We start from the raw sequence: 16771 nt of genomic DNA, 5'->3' as shown, positions 1-16771 counted from the left end.
ACCACTAAGCCACCGTGCCCCCCACAATGAATAAATGCATAAATAAAATATGAATAGGAAAAAAAAAGAAATGTTATAAAAAAATTCCATATCATGTTCCATATCATAAGTATACATGATTGACATCCTTCTGTCCAAGACTCCCAGCGTGTTCTATTATCTCAGAAAGAAAAATAATGGCACATGTAGTGAGGAGCATGACCCAGTCTTTCCTTAACCTATCCATTAATGAAGACAGCTGACAATCTAGCATTCACCTATTTTCTTTTCTTTTGCCGTTAGTATTTTGCAAGTTATTATTCTCTGAACTTTTGCTCACTCTTATTTGCACGTTCGCTTCATTATCAGCTTTAGTTTTAAAGTTTGAGGAGAGAAAGTATGTTACAGAATATTGTAAAAGTCTGTTACACTTGAAAATCCAGCTAGCAGAAAAAGCAGACTTTTGTATTTTGTACTGCAGCTTGTACCCACAAGACACAACTCATAAAGCAGCTTGAGTTTCCTTCACAAAGTCTGTATGTAATATGATTTTACAGAATATATTTCTCCACTTTCAGTCAATATGAACACATTGTTTGGGAATGATATTAGTGAAGAGTGATGGGGTTTGTTTGACAAGTGTCATTAACTGTAAAACTAATAAAAATCAGCACTGAGTAGTGGTTTCAGACTTTCAGTATGTTTGCAGTAGGAGTGATGGAGAGAACATGGAGAGGTCAGGGAAGTGTGATTGTGTTGTCTCAGTGAGGAAGAAGAGTTATGAGGGCTGCACTTTCTATGACATATATACGATAAAGCATAAAACCACATTGCAATCCCAAGGCTCAATTCTACAGAGAAAGCAGTCAGCATGAAGTACAGTGCAGAAGTGCAAGTCCACTTACTGGACCAGGGCTTTTCAGTTAGAGGCCTTTTTACAAGACCTGACCCTTGAGCACATTTGTACTGGAATTTTTTTCAGCTAATTAAATGGAACATTTTGTAGGCCTTAAGGATTTCTCATGTAGAAAGTGACAATCACTCATCTGCCATTCATTTTCATTAATAAGTGGCTGGTGTCAGGCAGCAGGAACAACTGGAGGTGCAAGTAGAAGACCATCATTACAACAGTCAAACAGATCTAAATCATGATCCAAAATTAAAATCAGAATAAACAGGCAGTGATCAAGTGATTAAAAGTGAAGATTCAAATACCAGAGAACAAAGACCATAACCAAATAAACGATAATAGAGACTAAAGCTTGGTATGTCAGAAGACAAGGCCACACTGACTAATACTTCACTCTGACTTAATGTTTAAGTGTGATTTATGAACTGTTTGTGCTTCTGTGTGTGACTGAGTTCAGGTGTGCTTACATGGGGTGTGCATCCCATGGTACAGAAAGCAGATTCCAATAGAAACATACCACTAACACAGTGAGGAGGTATACGTGTGTGTGTGTGTGTGTGTGTGTGTGTATTTCTTTGCTGGCTATTAAAGGAGGAAATAGAAAAACAGTCCCAGAGAAACTGTGGTGTTAGGGCATTAAATGACCTGCCTCTCATTGCAGACAAACTTGGTTACAGCTTAAAGATTAGTTCCAGAGAATATAGGGATAAGCCTGATAACTGTCTAGCACATCACCAATAAAAGTCATGACTCTATCAAACGTAACTCAAACACTCATATACTGTACAGTACTAAGTAAGTGTACACACTTGTGCCATCTACTAGCAGACATTTGAAACATGGTTGCTTAGACCTGGAAGGCAATATTGAGGAGGAGCATATAAGAATTGTTGGCAGACTGAAATTCCTGCTGTTGTGTGTCAGAAACATTAAGTCAAATCCCCTACCCTCTCGCTATCCGTCTCCCCCTCTCTCACTCATTTGCTGTTCTTCCACCCTTGCTGGCCACTGAGTAATGAGCATAGCCATCTTTCCCACAGCAATTATCCATAATTATCCTCAGCTCTTCTGCGTATGCTTGGCAATGTGCTGCGGCACAGCAATTCCTGAGGCATAAGTACTGCAGAGACTCTCAAACAGCGGAAATGTACTGCAGAAATGATTGAGAATAAATGAGGGATCACATCTGACATCATAAACAGCTCTAATAAGACAAAGTACCTAAAAGTAACACTCTATCTACAGTATCTATCTATCTATCTATCTATCTATCTATCTATCTATCTATCTATCTATCTATCTATCTGATTACTAATTCAGGTAAGTGAATCAATGGAGGAAAAGAAAAACAAAAACAAGTACACAAGTATTAGGCACAGCCAATACAAACATTTAGAATGTCCAGAAAAAGGAAGAATCCATCATCACCACCATCTTGTGCAGTTGATTTTAGGATTATTCTTGTAGGCAGTTGCCTTCTATCATAAAAAATATGTGAATGTTGGTGAAGCCTAGAAGCTGCATTTTGTTGAATATGCATAGCTTTAGATACTTGTGTAAATGCATCGTTTTAATCCTCATATGGAACCAAGCCGAAATATCTCGCTTCCTTGACAGTATTGCCCCACTTTCACGTGTTATACACTATATGTGTTATGAAATGTTAATGAACCGTAAATGACTAAGTTACATAAAATCAAATGTATTATTATTAAACACAGTGTGCATGAGTGTGTTTGATAGTGGGTGTGTTTGAAAAGCATACATAAGGGAAGCCCACTCTTTTTTGTCCCAGGATGAATAGCACACCCAGAAGAGCGAGTGTTCCTCCGTGTACTGCCACCCACTCCCTTTAACTGCTTGCATGGAGACTGAAATTACAATTGGCAAGGATTAAAAAGCACTGCACATTTTAGCACCAAGGAAAACAGTAGCTAGGAGAAAGGAGTGACGAAGCCCACACACTCTGCTCAGGGCTTCAAATAAACTAATCCCTTTTAGACGAAGACCAGGCATAAAAAGAAGGACGATGGGAAAATTAAAGCTTTTCAAATTACACACAGAAAAACCAAACTTGTAATCAAAACGCACAAACTTTGAAAAACTGGTGAGGCTTCAGTTACCGAATATTTACTGTGTCCCTCAGCAAAATCAGTTTTTCTGAGCAGAAAACTGATTTTGCAGTTTTTAGACATTATTCTTTGGCAGTATTTCTACATTATTCTTTGGCTGTTGATGAGCATCTGTGAGAACTGTCAGTTAGAGTAGAAACTAATTCAGGAGGTTGGTGGTAAAATACTTTTCCTGATTCATTATTAAGGTGAGTGAATCAGTGCAGGAGAAGAGAGACAAAAGTGAGGCAGCAAATGAAACTTTCAAGAGAGCACGCTGTATTTCAATTCTAAACATCTGCTTTCATTTCAGGCAAAATATTTGCTATGCTAATCTTACTGCACTAAACAGTCAGAAAAATGACGTTCTCTGTGATACTCATAGGGATGTTACAAGTCTCTTAAAAAATGTATATAAAAATCTTTAAGGTGAAGGTGAAACGAAAGGAAGTGCATAATATCAGTGCAATACAAATGCAGATTTATTTTGTGCAAATTTACAGTTTATATATTTTTTTATATTTAAAAGCGATTTTTCATTTTTCATGAAGACACTTAAAGCATGCTGCAAATGCGATTTTCAAGTAATCACACAAAAATAAATTTTTTAAACACCCTTCAAACCATAGTGAGGTCAACTGCTCACAAAAGATGGGAGGTGGCAGGAGGAGTCGAATGCAATTTGTTTAATAGTGTACTGAATTGGGTCATTATGGGCTGAACCACACCCTATACTTTTCACACTGTTCCACCACTTCTACTAAACACTTACAGTTACCTGTTTTAAAAAATACAAACAAAAAAGGTACTATCTCCTGTGAGAAAGAGAAAAAGCTTTCAGGATCTACAGCAATAAAAAAAAGATAATGGAATCAGGAAAGGAATGACAGAAAAGGGAAATGATCTGTGTGCTTTTCCACATTAAGATAAGCAAGTCACAAACAAGAATATAAAACAGGCACAGGTTGAGCCTCAGACAGTCAATTCCTCTCAGACACATTGTACACTTTTCCACATGACCTGATTAATAAAAAGAAGAAAAGTAGGTCAGATGCCATCTTGTACATCTTTAAAAGGTATCACTGATTCAACACTCTGCTTGAATATTTTAATTATTTATGTATATGATGCACATTATACCAATGCTACTTGACCTGTGGTAAAATCTTTTACAGTAGATGTGATATATCCATCATTATGGAGGATACATCTCTTATCATGTATTTACAATACTATTTGTACACATCAGTTCCTACATCCAGACTCCGTCACCTGACTCTAAGCTCATATTCGTGACATTTAGCAAAATGCATGCTTAATCTTGGATGAAATCTCTTCAATGTTATAAAGCAGTCAGGCAGGCTTTATAGGTTAGGCTAAATACCATCAAAGTGAATAAAGTGTCTGCTGAGTTGAGAGACAGTCATTGGCATCCCTCTAGCTACAAACTCAGCCTTATCTACCTCCTGGGACAAACACTCAAAAACACCAAACAAGATTGTCATTTTTCCCACAGAGATTCTTTAGTCTAGTAAGCTTTAGGACAAATAAATAACCCAGATTTTTTTTTTGGCTTTCAAACTGTAGCCAAAGGTTTCTATTTTACTGTGGATGCCACTCTGAGAAACATTACAGATATTCTAGCTTAGAAAACCCAAACATTAAGCCATAGGAGACACCTCCTCCTGTCTGTCCACGGTCACAGTCAGCTTCCTGGTCACACCAAAGCAGTTATGGGTTAAAACAGAGGCAGGAACTGTATGGGGCATTGACAACCCTCTAACCCCATAGTCAACCTCAGGTACTTGAACTGATGAACTTCTGGTCATGGTTATAACCAATGACCTACCATGACATACCTTAACAATACTAAGCGCATATTAAAGATGAACCAACATAGGTTCTAATAGTATATACTTTTCAATGAATTTTAGCCCAGGCTTGAGTTTCTATACAAATTTGGTTAAAATGAAAGAAGCAGGAACACAGGAAACAAATAATAGCCTCAGATTTGTCCCATAGTCGAACGGAGTGTAATTGCATCGGAAGTGTGAAGATACTCTTCCCAAACCATACAATAAACAATACTCTTGACAGCAGCCTAAGACAATTGGTTGAATTGAAAGAATTGAAAAGAAGCACTGAAAGTTTTTCAGAGATTCGTTATTTAGAACGAAGAACGTTATTAGAACACAGCCTGAGGACGCACTCTTAGTGCACACTCATCCTTTTTTCATCCATGTGTAAGTGATTTTTTTCTGCATTACACGAAATGCCCCTCTTTTAAAACAAAATCGATCTGCAATTACTTTTAAAGAGGAAAGCTTTAATGGAATTGTGCTGTGGATTACTTCTGCAGCTTGCTGATGATATTTTCTGGAGGATCACTTTTTATGCTTTTTATCCGCTGGTCTCTCTCTCTCTCTCTCTCTCTCTCTCTCTCTCTCTCTCTCTCTCTCTCACACAAAAAAAATAAATAAATAAATAAATCAGATATATTCATCTAAAACTGGACATGAAATGGTACATCATACTAAAATTCACTTACTGTATAACAGGTCCAAGATCAAGCATCCTTCCATTAGAACCACTCACTTATTAGAGTAAAGGTTATCTCCAGCAGTAGCTGAAAATGACTTTGAAGAAATTGTTTTTTCTTATAGATCATTTTCTGAGAACCTGACAGGCATTTGAAATGCTTGGAACTTATTGGAAACAGATTGCTGGGATTGAACTCCCTCAGCATCTGGATTTCGTGACTGGGAGACCACAGCCTGTATGGATCTGCATCAGCATCTACAGGACCAACACAAGGCTGTGTGCTCCGCCCACTGCTGTTCACTCTACCGACTCAAGACTGCATACAGTAGTTCCCCAATGACAAGATTATGGTGGGTTTCAGCAGCAACAACGATGAGTCTGCATACAGAGCGGAGGGTGGAGCGGCTAACAGCCTACTGTAGAGCCAATAAGGTTTTTTTTTTGAGCCAAAAAAGGTATGAGACAGTTGTTGACATCAGGAGAGCACGTAACAACTACTCTCAATTGACTTCAATGGTTCCACTGTGGAGATCATCAAGAGCATCAAAGTCCATGGTGTTCACTTTGAGTAGAACCTCATCTGGCTCAAACACCAGCTCCATGGCCAAAAAATCCAGGAAGCATCTCTACATTCTGTGAAGGCTAAGAAAAGCCCATTTCCTACCCCATCCTTAACATATTTTATAGGGGGACTATTGAAAGCTTCCTGAGCAGGTGCATTACTGGCTAGTTTCGTATTAAGACCCTGTTGAGGATAGTGAGGCCTGCTGAGATCATCATCCTGGTCTTTTATCTCTCCATCACAGACACTTACACCACATGGTGCATCTGCAAAGCAATTTTCATTGTGGATGACCCCAAGCACACCTCACACAAACTATTCCCCCTTCTGCTGTCTGTTGAAAGCTACTGAAGCACTCATTCTCTCTATATCTCTAAGATCTATATTCCTCTCGCCATCTTGATTCAAAATCAAGATTAATTGGACCTCCTCATCATTTTTATATATGTCAATAAGCACAATAGGGTGTTCATTTTTATTTCTTGAAGAACACCTGTCTGAAAAACACAATCCTTATTATTTATTTATTTTTTTTTACTTTTTTTTTTTTTCTAAATGTTTTTTCATAGAAAAGATAGTTTATTAGTGATGCAGTTCTGAGAAACCAACGCCCTGAACCGAGAAAGTGTTTGGACAGTTATGACTATTATTACTAATTTTAACCTCATCAGTCTGCATTTGCGATTGATTTATCGGTCCATATTTTCAATCTGGATTCTTTATGAAATGTGCATATGCTTAGTTTTTAAAGCATGACATTACTGAATATGCAAAATACAATATAAGATAGCTGATCGCTAACCAGACCATTTCTGAGAATTCTTAAGTCACATTTTGAATGTAAACCAGTTTCACTGATAATGCTAGCTAGTTGCAAAGTCATCACTTCTACGCAAATTTGAACTGCTTAGACTATTGCCCAGTTAGCTAACCTAAAATTAAATTAAATTATGTTTATTTCATATTTCATAAAAGCTAATAATCTTAACTGTTAACACAAAGTGTCTTAGCATAAGCTAACAGGATGTCTGCACCCTTGTTTTGAAATATGCTGCTACTTTTGACAGACTTTCATTTGAGCATTTTCTTCTATACTGTCATTCTAACTGGCAGTGATTCCTGTTGGGTGCAACCCCACCTGCTCTGGTTAAACTGGTGAGGTTTTCTCAGCGCATCTACTTTATGAAGCTTAAATAACCTTTCCCTTTCCTGTACCAAATCTATGAACAGTCTGAAGACTCTGCAGTAGGTATTAATTACAGCTATGTCAGAAGTCAGCACTAAAAACCGACAGGTGGAACTCAGCACTAATTAGAGTGTACTGTGCTTTCTTAATGACCACAGACCATAATTAGTTTTCAATCTGAATACACCTCTCACTTACTAGGATTAAACTATAACATTTTCATTAGCACAGCATGAAAATACTGCATCCTGTAAAGATTGGCTGTCTATATACTGTAGTTGGGTGCTTGTTTTAGACCAATATTACAGGCTTTGCTAGACATCTGTACTCACTAGCCTGTTGATGTCTGATCTGTAAAGCACAAATGAAAGGATCAGTTTCCACCATTCAACAGCCCAGACCTCTTAGGCTCCAGATCAGCAGGATTTGAAGTGAACAGGGTCAGACAATCCCTTGCAACCCCATAGAAACAGAAGAAAAAAAAAAGCCAAGCTCAGGCTTTCAATAAACGGATTCCTCACAGATACGTTTTAAAACAGCAGGGCAAATTAGGTCCAAGTAAACCTCAAGACTTGGACTTTTAGATATCAAAAAATTGCTGGGATTCTGTTCTGTTGAAAGTGCTGAAGTAGAACTGGTATGCCTCTTGTACTTATAAAACCTGGAAACGCTTCCAAAAATCCACTCTCAATACAAAATCCTAAAGCAATATTAGAGTAAATGAAACAAAATAGTTAAGATTAAATAGAGGTCCTAATGGATCATTAGTCTGTACACTTTCTTTATAATTAAGATGGTTGTGAATGGATTTAATACCTTATTTCATGGAGTTTTATGCCAATAACCTGAAAACTAATGTCAGTCCTTTACTCTCTCACCAATGTGCTTCTTCAGTAGTCATCCAAAACTAGCTAGCTATTTTTAGTTTAATGATCAAAATATCTTCATTCCAAACTGTCATAAAAGCAGTGCAGGTTTTAACAATTGTTAAATGATTTTTTTCAAATTGTTTGAATGCTTCTTTTTTCACTGCATCTCAGAATATTGTAAATTAGCATTACTGTAATTAAAGTTTATGTACTGTATATGAAAATACATTTACCAACATTCTAATCCAAGAAGCTTACAACAGTAAATACACATCATCGACATTCTACTTAAAGCTTCTCATCTGCTCTGACTTAAAAAACGAAGCCTTTCTCTTGAAACACAGTCAACGTCTTTATGGGAAGCTCAACTTCACTACATATCATCTAGTTAATACTAAACAATGATATGAAGATTTGGAACAATTTTGAAACAAATAATATCAATCTAGACCACTAAATATCTAGCTGACCAAAATCTCATTTCTCTCTCACCTGATTGGTAGCTGGTTCACAATGCTGTCTAACATCTGTCATGCAACATTTTTTTTTGTCTCCTGAGTAATCTTTTTCTATTTAACAAACAAACAAAAAAATATACAATGCCAAAAACTTTAATCATGCAAGTTGCTCCCATTTTTTAAACTCATGGTTGTTATAATGTGATGCCATTTACTGCAAAGTCAGAGTTTTTTGACTTCCCAACTAAATATTCTAAGTTTGTTGAAGATTTTTTATGTTTTTAAGTAACATAATTCTGGTATAAAAGCACAAGCATTTGGCTTGATGAATCGGCCCTCAAATATACTGCTAAAGATCTTATTAGTGTTCTATCAGGGAAACAAACTCGTCAAAAACATTGCCTGCTGTTTAAGAGCCCTGAAAATTACATTTAAAGAAATTACACAATGCTCTAGATGTTTACCTGTATTGTACTGCTGCTGTGCCATAGGTTCAGGCTTGTCTTCAAAGACTGTCAATTAAATCCCAATTACCTCCAAACTGCGCTGTAGGATGGATCGCTAACCTTGACAAACGAGAAGAGAGAAATGTCATATCAGTGTTTTATCTGAATAAACATTCTTTACACAATCCCCCAATATTGTCAGCCCATGTTCTCTATGATCTCTATCTACTCCAAAAGATCTATATCTTACTTTAGAAATAGGTATGTGACTTAATATTTTTGTTTTTGAAAATCTCAATCTGTCTATTGAGACAATGCTCTAGGCATCAGATATTGAATCTCGACCGCACCACTTTATGTTTTATTGGACCTTCAGTTATACAGTAAGCACTTCAATACTTTTGTTCAATCATAGCACAGTTTTGGAATTAACACAAACAGCCTGATTGTGGCTTATGGATTTAAAGGTCTCTGGCAGATTTTGTTTATAATAAAAGCGTTTTTTTTTATCATTAACCAAAATTGTTTCATTTCTAAAACTTTGTCGTGTCCTAGGAATTCCTGGTCCTATGCCTTTTGGGTATGTTCTCTATCAGACTCAAAGCTTGGAACACAATTAAATTGGGATCAGCACCAGACAGGACAGACAAGCTCTCCAGAGGATGGTGCGATCAGCTGAGTGTACCATTTCCACCGAGCTCCCTGACCTGAAGTCATATTCAGCAAGCGATGCTGGGCCAATGCCAGAAAGATCCAAACAATGGATTCTTTTCTCTGTTGCACTCAGGGAAGCACTTCTGCACCTTGAAGGTGAATGAGGAGGAGCTTATTCCCACAGGCCCTCAACCTGGTGAACACCTAGAGCTTGGACCTCTTTCTGGACTTTTCATGACTTCCACAAAAACCACTACCATAACCGAACATTTGCACATTGCACACTTGCACTGCATGTACATGTCCTACACTTTAACATTTATATATGTCCTGTTTCCTTTTATGTTTATATATATATACAGTATATATGTGTTTGTACTCATGCACATCACTGCATCACACTACCTCTGTTCTGAGCCGTGTGAGGCGTGAGAAAATTGGGAAGCTACTGTAGCACTGGGTCTAGGTTTGATTACACTATCTTTATTCCTTTATTTTGTTTATTCTTTATTATTGGCTTTTTTATTCTTTTAGGACAGTCGCACAAAGCACTTTTGTCGTACTGAACGATTGTGTATGTGAGAAATGAAATTTGAATTTGATTTGAATTTGAATCATGTGACACATTAACTGCACACAGGTAAACTCTAATGCAAGTGTCATGCAACTGATTCTTGCAACTGTTTTTCCTTTTTTGACTTTATATATTATTTTAGGCACTGGGATGAACACTTATGCAGCTTTTATAATTTATTTGCAAATAATTTCCCAAAAAAAGTTTGTATACATTCATCAGTTTAACACTTGAAATGTGGATATTTTCCAAACTAAAGACTAAAGCAAGACTAAAGTATTGTTCAGATGATATGTATTAAATCTTAAAATGTTATTTTTATATTTCAAATTGTTTTTAAATCGGTTAATTCAGTGTTTAATTTCATAAATACATTTTTGCAATTAATTATATTAAAAAAAAGTAAAAGTCAATCCAAGCACAGACTTGTTCAATGACCCATAAATGGCTCTCTAGCAGTCCTGGAATTGGACACACAACCTCTTGGTATCCAATAAAGAAATGTAACTGTTGAGCTCTAAGTGCTAGTCACGTAGCTTTAATTCATATTTTGATTCTGATGTAAAATATTCTTTGTTATTTATGTGTGCTCTGTGCAGGTTGTAAATAGTTAAAATTGTGTTCTTACACTTTTGTGAAGCAGAGAGTAAAAAATCCACAACCACTGGGAAACCAGTGAGTCTGCAACAACGGACAGATTCAGATACTTGATTAATTAGCTGATTAACTGATGTCTCAAGAACACCTCTATATGTACGCATCATCATGACAGTGACTGAGTGAAATAAAAACTCCCTCAGTTGGTTGTCACTGCATTCAGACTATCATAACATTAAAGGTAATGCTTTCTCCAGTCCTCATTAAATTACTGATTATTTGACAATAATTGCCACCAGACACATCTGAAATTGGTACAATATCTGGAACAATAAAATGACACAGTGACCCAAAAGACCTTCAGACATCCAACATGTGATTAAATAAAATTTTGACATGATTAATGTTCAGCAAAGGAGATTCATTGTTTTCTAACGAATTTGATTACAGGGATTAAGAAGCTCAGAATTGATTTTCAGGCACCACGGTCATCCAGGTGGCAAAATGTGAGAGTATTTAAAGCCTGTTTTTTTCTTGAAAGCTTGGCAAATAAAGGATTGTTGATAAGAGGGTGATTATGAATATCACTGTCAGCTCATACTGTTTACCAGATCATAAGATGGAAGCAAGAAAATATGGATTTTTGATTTTAATACCCTCAGATTTTCAAGACATGTAAAAAAAAAATACAATCCTTTGCATACAAACAACAAAGAGGCTTTGCGAGCAAATAAAATTCTTACTATCTCGAAAACAATGTAGAATTGATTGACTAGTAAAGCTGTTTCCAGAAAAAAATCAGAAAATATTTTTATGACTGAATATTTCACATTTTGGTTAAGCAAAGCGTACATTATGTTCATTTGATTTGTGCCTAATGACACAGACAAATCACATGAATCTGTAGTGAAGCGTGTTTAAATGGGTCATTTCCTGCCATTAACTCTGATCTGTAGCAGATCCTTATGCATCATCCACATCAGTTACAGAAAATACAGCTCAGATTCACATGCTGGTAAGGAATCCATCTGTTAATTCAATGTGATCACACATTTCTCATTTATCAGTGTCATCTTCACACTTTTAAATCTGGACTAGTTTTTTTAACACATCAAAGGACCAGAAAAAGGAAAGAAAAGATCATGATGGAAAAAGTAATGTCTAAAATATTACTGCAGGATCCACCACTGCCAGCTGACACTATTTCGTGCTAATAATAAATGTAAAACAGTATACAGACCAGGTTAGCTTGAGATAGTACAAGACAACATGTTTTTTGGTATACATTTTGAAGTGCCATGTTGTTATTGGTACTTATAGTTATAATGCAACAATTGTGTTTAAGGCAGAGGTAATCAAACTGTCATGTATGCCGACAAATAGAAATACAAATAGTAAATAAACTGACCAACAAAGAAATCTGAAATAACTGACAGGCATGCAAGTGTTCTAAACTCTCTTAACTGCTATTAACTGACACTGGAAGACGGCCCCATAGTAGTAGTTAAATTTTAACTAGAATAAATTTATTTGATAATCAAATAAATAGAAATATGTTCTCAAGAAATAAAAAAAAAAACAACAACCAAGAAGTTGGTTGCATGGATAAAGTTTAAATATTTTTGGTCTAAGTACCTTATAACTGGCCTTTGGTGATTGTAACAACAGGATATTTTTCATTTGCCAACCTTATACAGTACAAAGCAACTTACATTTATCTCATTTTTACTGACCAATTGCGGGTTAAGGGCCTTGTTCAGGGGCCCAGGAGTGGCAGCTTCGTCAACCTGGGATTCAAACTCAGATCCTTCCAATTGGTAATACAACACCTTAACCACTAGGCTACTACATCCCCAAATACATATTGCATTTTTTTGTAACTCTTTATAGATTATAGCATTGATTATGTCATGCCCCACAGATGCAAGTACAAATTTAAATGGTTGTGAAAGTAGAAAAAGCTTGCCAGCTTGCTAGCTAACAAAGATTGTGTATCCCTCTTTTACCCTGTTCACATGATCACAATCACAGGAGAGGGCTAAAGTCACAGAGGCTTGTATGCTTGTACAGAGTATCCTTAATAGACTCAGTTCACTTGGTGTATGCTAACATGGTGTATACTATAACATGTCAAGGGGTCTTGCTAAGAATTAGAAAACATCTTAAGCATTATATATATTAGTACTGGTTAATTAGAATCAAGCAATTGCTGCCCACCTACATGCTGCATGCCATACACACCAGATGGTGTGTGCTCATTGTGAAGACTTTGCTTGCACAGCTGATGAAAAATATGCAGACTGGATTTTAATGTACAGTACATACACAAATGTCAGACAAAAAGGCTTTCACTGAAGGAGAGCATAGCGTAATATGTTTCATCCTCAAAGCCAAAAGCAGCAACCTGCTACAATTTTACTTCAGAGTGCTTGGTAGGAAATAACAATTGTGCCGTTTTACCTAGGGTTAGCCCACTGTCACTGTCTTGCTGTCACTCCAACAGACCATCTGTGTTGTCAGGGCTTTAAAATGTCAATTTTGACCATTTTGGTACGTACATGTTGAATATTAAATACATTTGGAAAATTGTTAATAAAGCTAATATAAATGGCATTTCGACAAGGGATTGAGAATGGAATTAACCAAACTTAAATTGCTAACATCAACAAATACTAAATATAAAGATATTAGACTATTATATGATTAAATATAGCCATTTGGCTAACATTAAACTAAACTTTCACAGCTCCAAAAATGCAAAATATCAGACACAAAATGTGCTTCTTTGTACATCTGTAATCCAAATGCTGAACAAATGCAGTCCACCGCTGCTTAAAGAGCCTAATTTCCAGGGAGAGAAATCTCTATTCCACTGACTGAGAATATGAGCAGCTCCCATATGAGCAGCATTTATTATGATCTGATCTTAGTGGTAGCAAAAAGCCCACCTATGCATTAATAGAAATAGTGATACAGCAATTCCAGCTTCATACAGATGACAGCAAAAAAAAAAAAAAAACAATCAGTGAGTGAGCTGATGCCGAAATATTAAATGAAAATAAAAGGAAACCTCTGGAGATTTTTCTCCTCAGCAGTTGGATTATGCCTTCCTGGAAAGTGTTATTGCTCAAGAGCAAAGGCCAGAGGCGCTTCCTGCACTACTAATAAAGTCTTCCAGCTTCTCGCAACAGGAATTTTACTTTTAGTAGCCTCAGACCTGCTCTTTAAAGGATGAAGCCAGACTCGCTGCAGTAATTCTAAGATTGACAAATAGACAACAGATCAAATATCTTCGAAAAACCACACAGAAACTCCCAATCAGACATCAGTCTGAATAAAAAACATAAAATAGTGCATTTTTACTTTGAACGATACTTTGAATTTATATACGCTATCTTGCCACAGTGTTTGAGGTTGTATGATTAATTTTAGGTTTCCTCTAAAAATGAAGATTGGAAGAATGCTGATATCCTTGTACTATACACTATATAGATGCACAATAGTCTCTTTCAACACAATCATGTCTGAGTTAGCTTTTTAAGTTATATGAATATAAAAACTCTAATAAATTGCTAATGGTGTGTGTACTAAGGCACATCAAGGACAGTGACAGGGAAGTTCTCCCACAATTTAAGTAAAAGAAGAGTGGGTTGATCAAAAACCCTTACTTACTCCAATGATCATCAGAAGACCAACAGTGGCCTGAATTTTTTTCCCCTAAAATAACTACTATCATGGATAGTCATACCCAATAACCCAACAGCTTAAGCACTAAAAGCTTCTCCATGATATTATGAGGCTAATTTATCTTAAAAACATCACATACCTGTGACAACTCTGATGTGGTAGGACATACAATTTTTTGGTTTCACTGAGCAAGAGTTCTAACAGATCCAGGTAGCTGAAGGATGCTGCCAAATGCCTTGCTGGGTTTGAGAAGTCTTCAGAAGTTTGGATGCTGCATAGTAATGAACTGTATATGGTATTGCAATATGTAAAGTGATTGTTGGTCAAATCTCCAGCAGATTGAGGATAGTGTTTGATTGAGATTGTTCTTTATTGGATTAATTAACAGAGGGCAGGAGGTCTAGTCCAACTGAATGGTAACAGAAACTGATAGACAGTCTGAACTTTATTTACTACTTTATTGCTGCAGATTACATACACACGACTACATTGTATTATATTCTACAATAATGGCATGTTTGCTAAATTCATTGTAGTGTGCACATTACAGTTCATATAATGTTCTCTGACGAGTGAAATAAAATGTTTCAGTAGGTCTCAGAGTTAAAGTATTAAGAATTTAAATAATCGGAAATGCAGCCAAAAACGAAACACACTGTGATAGCATCACATACAGGATTAAAACCATATTGGAGGTACATTTCTGGACAGACTTTTTTATTTTCCGACATGGATTAAAATCCAAGGGAAAAAAACTATAAACCCTTCCCTGAAATAAAGCAGTAACCTTCATTTATAATGTGATTCTTTAGAGTAGCATTAAATTATGCCTTGGGAGCAGGATGCAAAAGCTTTTTCATGTATAAATCAATTCCAAGGACAATTCTCAAATACAGATAAGCACTATTAACAATGTCTTAATCCTATAGAATAAGACTACAGAAGGTGTCATTTTTTGCCTTAAATGTTCAAGCCCTTACTCAGGATCAGTTCTGGCCTAGTTAGTAGAAGCGTGTCAACCCAGATTTTTCTGCACTTTTTACATCAAGAAGGAAAAAAATAATGATGATTTTATAAAGTTTCATGAGAAGCACATTTAAAATTCTGCCAAATGCTGTAAATGTAAATGTAAATGTAAATGTAAAATGAGCAATATAACAGCTTATAGGTTTACAGAGTTTTAAACTCATAAAATTCTGATTTCTGCATTTCAACTGTGTGTATTTCTTCAGACATTAAATGAACTCCATTCATCTTCTCCACAGTCCACAATGTTCCTGACCAAAATGACAAATGACAAATAACAAGTTTGTGGGAATGGATCACTTTCTTGCATGGTTTAGTCACACTCAAGTTTACTTTAAGTGAACGATAGAGTTCTCTTCTTGCATGTACCAAAAATCGGCTTTCTGGACTACACATTGTGTAACCCAGCTTTCACACATGAACAGATTCAAAGCAAAGCAAGCCTTTGAAAGACAGATATTTGAATAAGGATAAGCACCATGGAGTCAGGAATATTTATAAATGGATCAGATCCATGGACAGAGACAGTCATTTACAGCTCAATATCACTCTATAGGGACATTCACATAAGCTTCTGCACTGTGAACTGAGACACCTTGAGCTGCAGTACTGACATACTAACACATAAGAAACATTAGTCCTAGTGTCTGACCATTATGCAACTGAGGATGAAGACAGAAGGGCATGATTTGAACTGTAGCTGAAATAGGCTCCATGTGTGTCAATTGATCTATGCTGAGCTGCCCATGACTATAATTTAAACCTACCACTCACTAAAACTGTTTTCAGAGTCCAGAGTCCAGACATTTACCTCTCACAATCTCAATTTTTTTGTTTCCAATACGATAACAATTTTTAATGGCTCTGAGCTGATAAACATCTTTGGGTAGACCGATACATGAGAGAACTGCCTTATACTGTAGGTTTTTTGTTCCCCTTGACTTCCTAGTATTGATTTTGGACTGTTAAATGCAGAACAATTTCAGCCCTTTATTACCCCCTTTCCTGACATGAAGCCAATGGTTGGGGATGGAGTGCCACTCAATCTTTTTTCTTAGTGATTTGATACTAGGGCAATTTCAACAGAATGACATAAAACAACAATCAGGATGGATCATGTCTTTTATATTTATATACTGTACCTTACAGATGTTCCTGACATTACAACGTT

The 16771-nt window shown here is 36.3% G+C and overlaps 1 protein-coding gene across 1 annotated transcript in view; it reads right to left on the bottom strand.

Moving 5' to 3' along the window:
* lrfn2b (leucine rich repeat and fibronectin type III domain containing 2b) overlaps window positions 1–16771 on the bottom strand; it is a 119093-nt gene that overhangs the window by 23883 nt on the left and 78439 nt on the right. The window contains exon 3 of the mRNA XM_060866452.1: window positions 9081–9182. The gene's annotated coding sequence lies outside the window, so the exon portion shown is untranslated. The remainder of the gene's footprint in view (window positions 1–9080; window positions 9183–16771) is intronic.

Source organism: Tachysurus vachellii, chromosome 3 (assembly GCF_030014155.1).
Source record: "Tachysurus vachellii isolate PV-2020 chromosome 3, HZAU_Pvac_v1, whole genome shotgun sequence".
Lineage (NCBI taxonomy): Eukaryota > Metazoa > Chordata > Actinopteri > Siluriformes > Bagridae > Tachysurus > Tachysurus vachellii.
The sequence above is the reverse complement of the archived record's forward strand: the minus strand, read 5'-3'. Positions and strand labels throughout refer to the sequence as shown.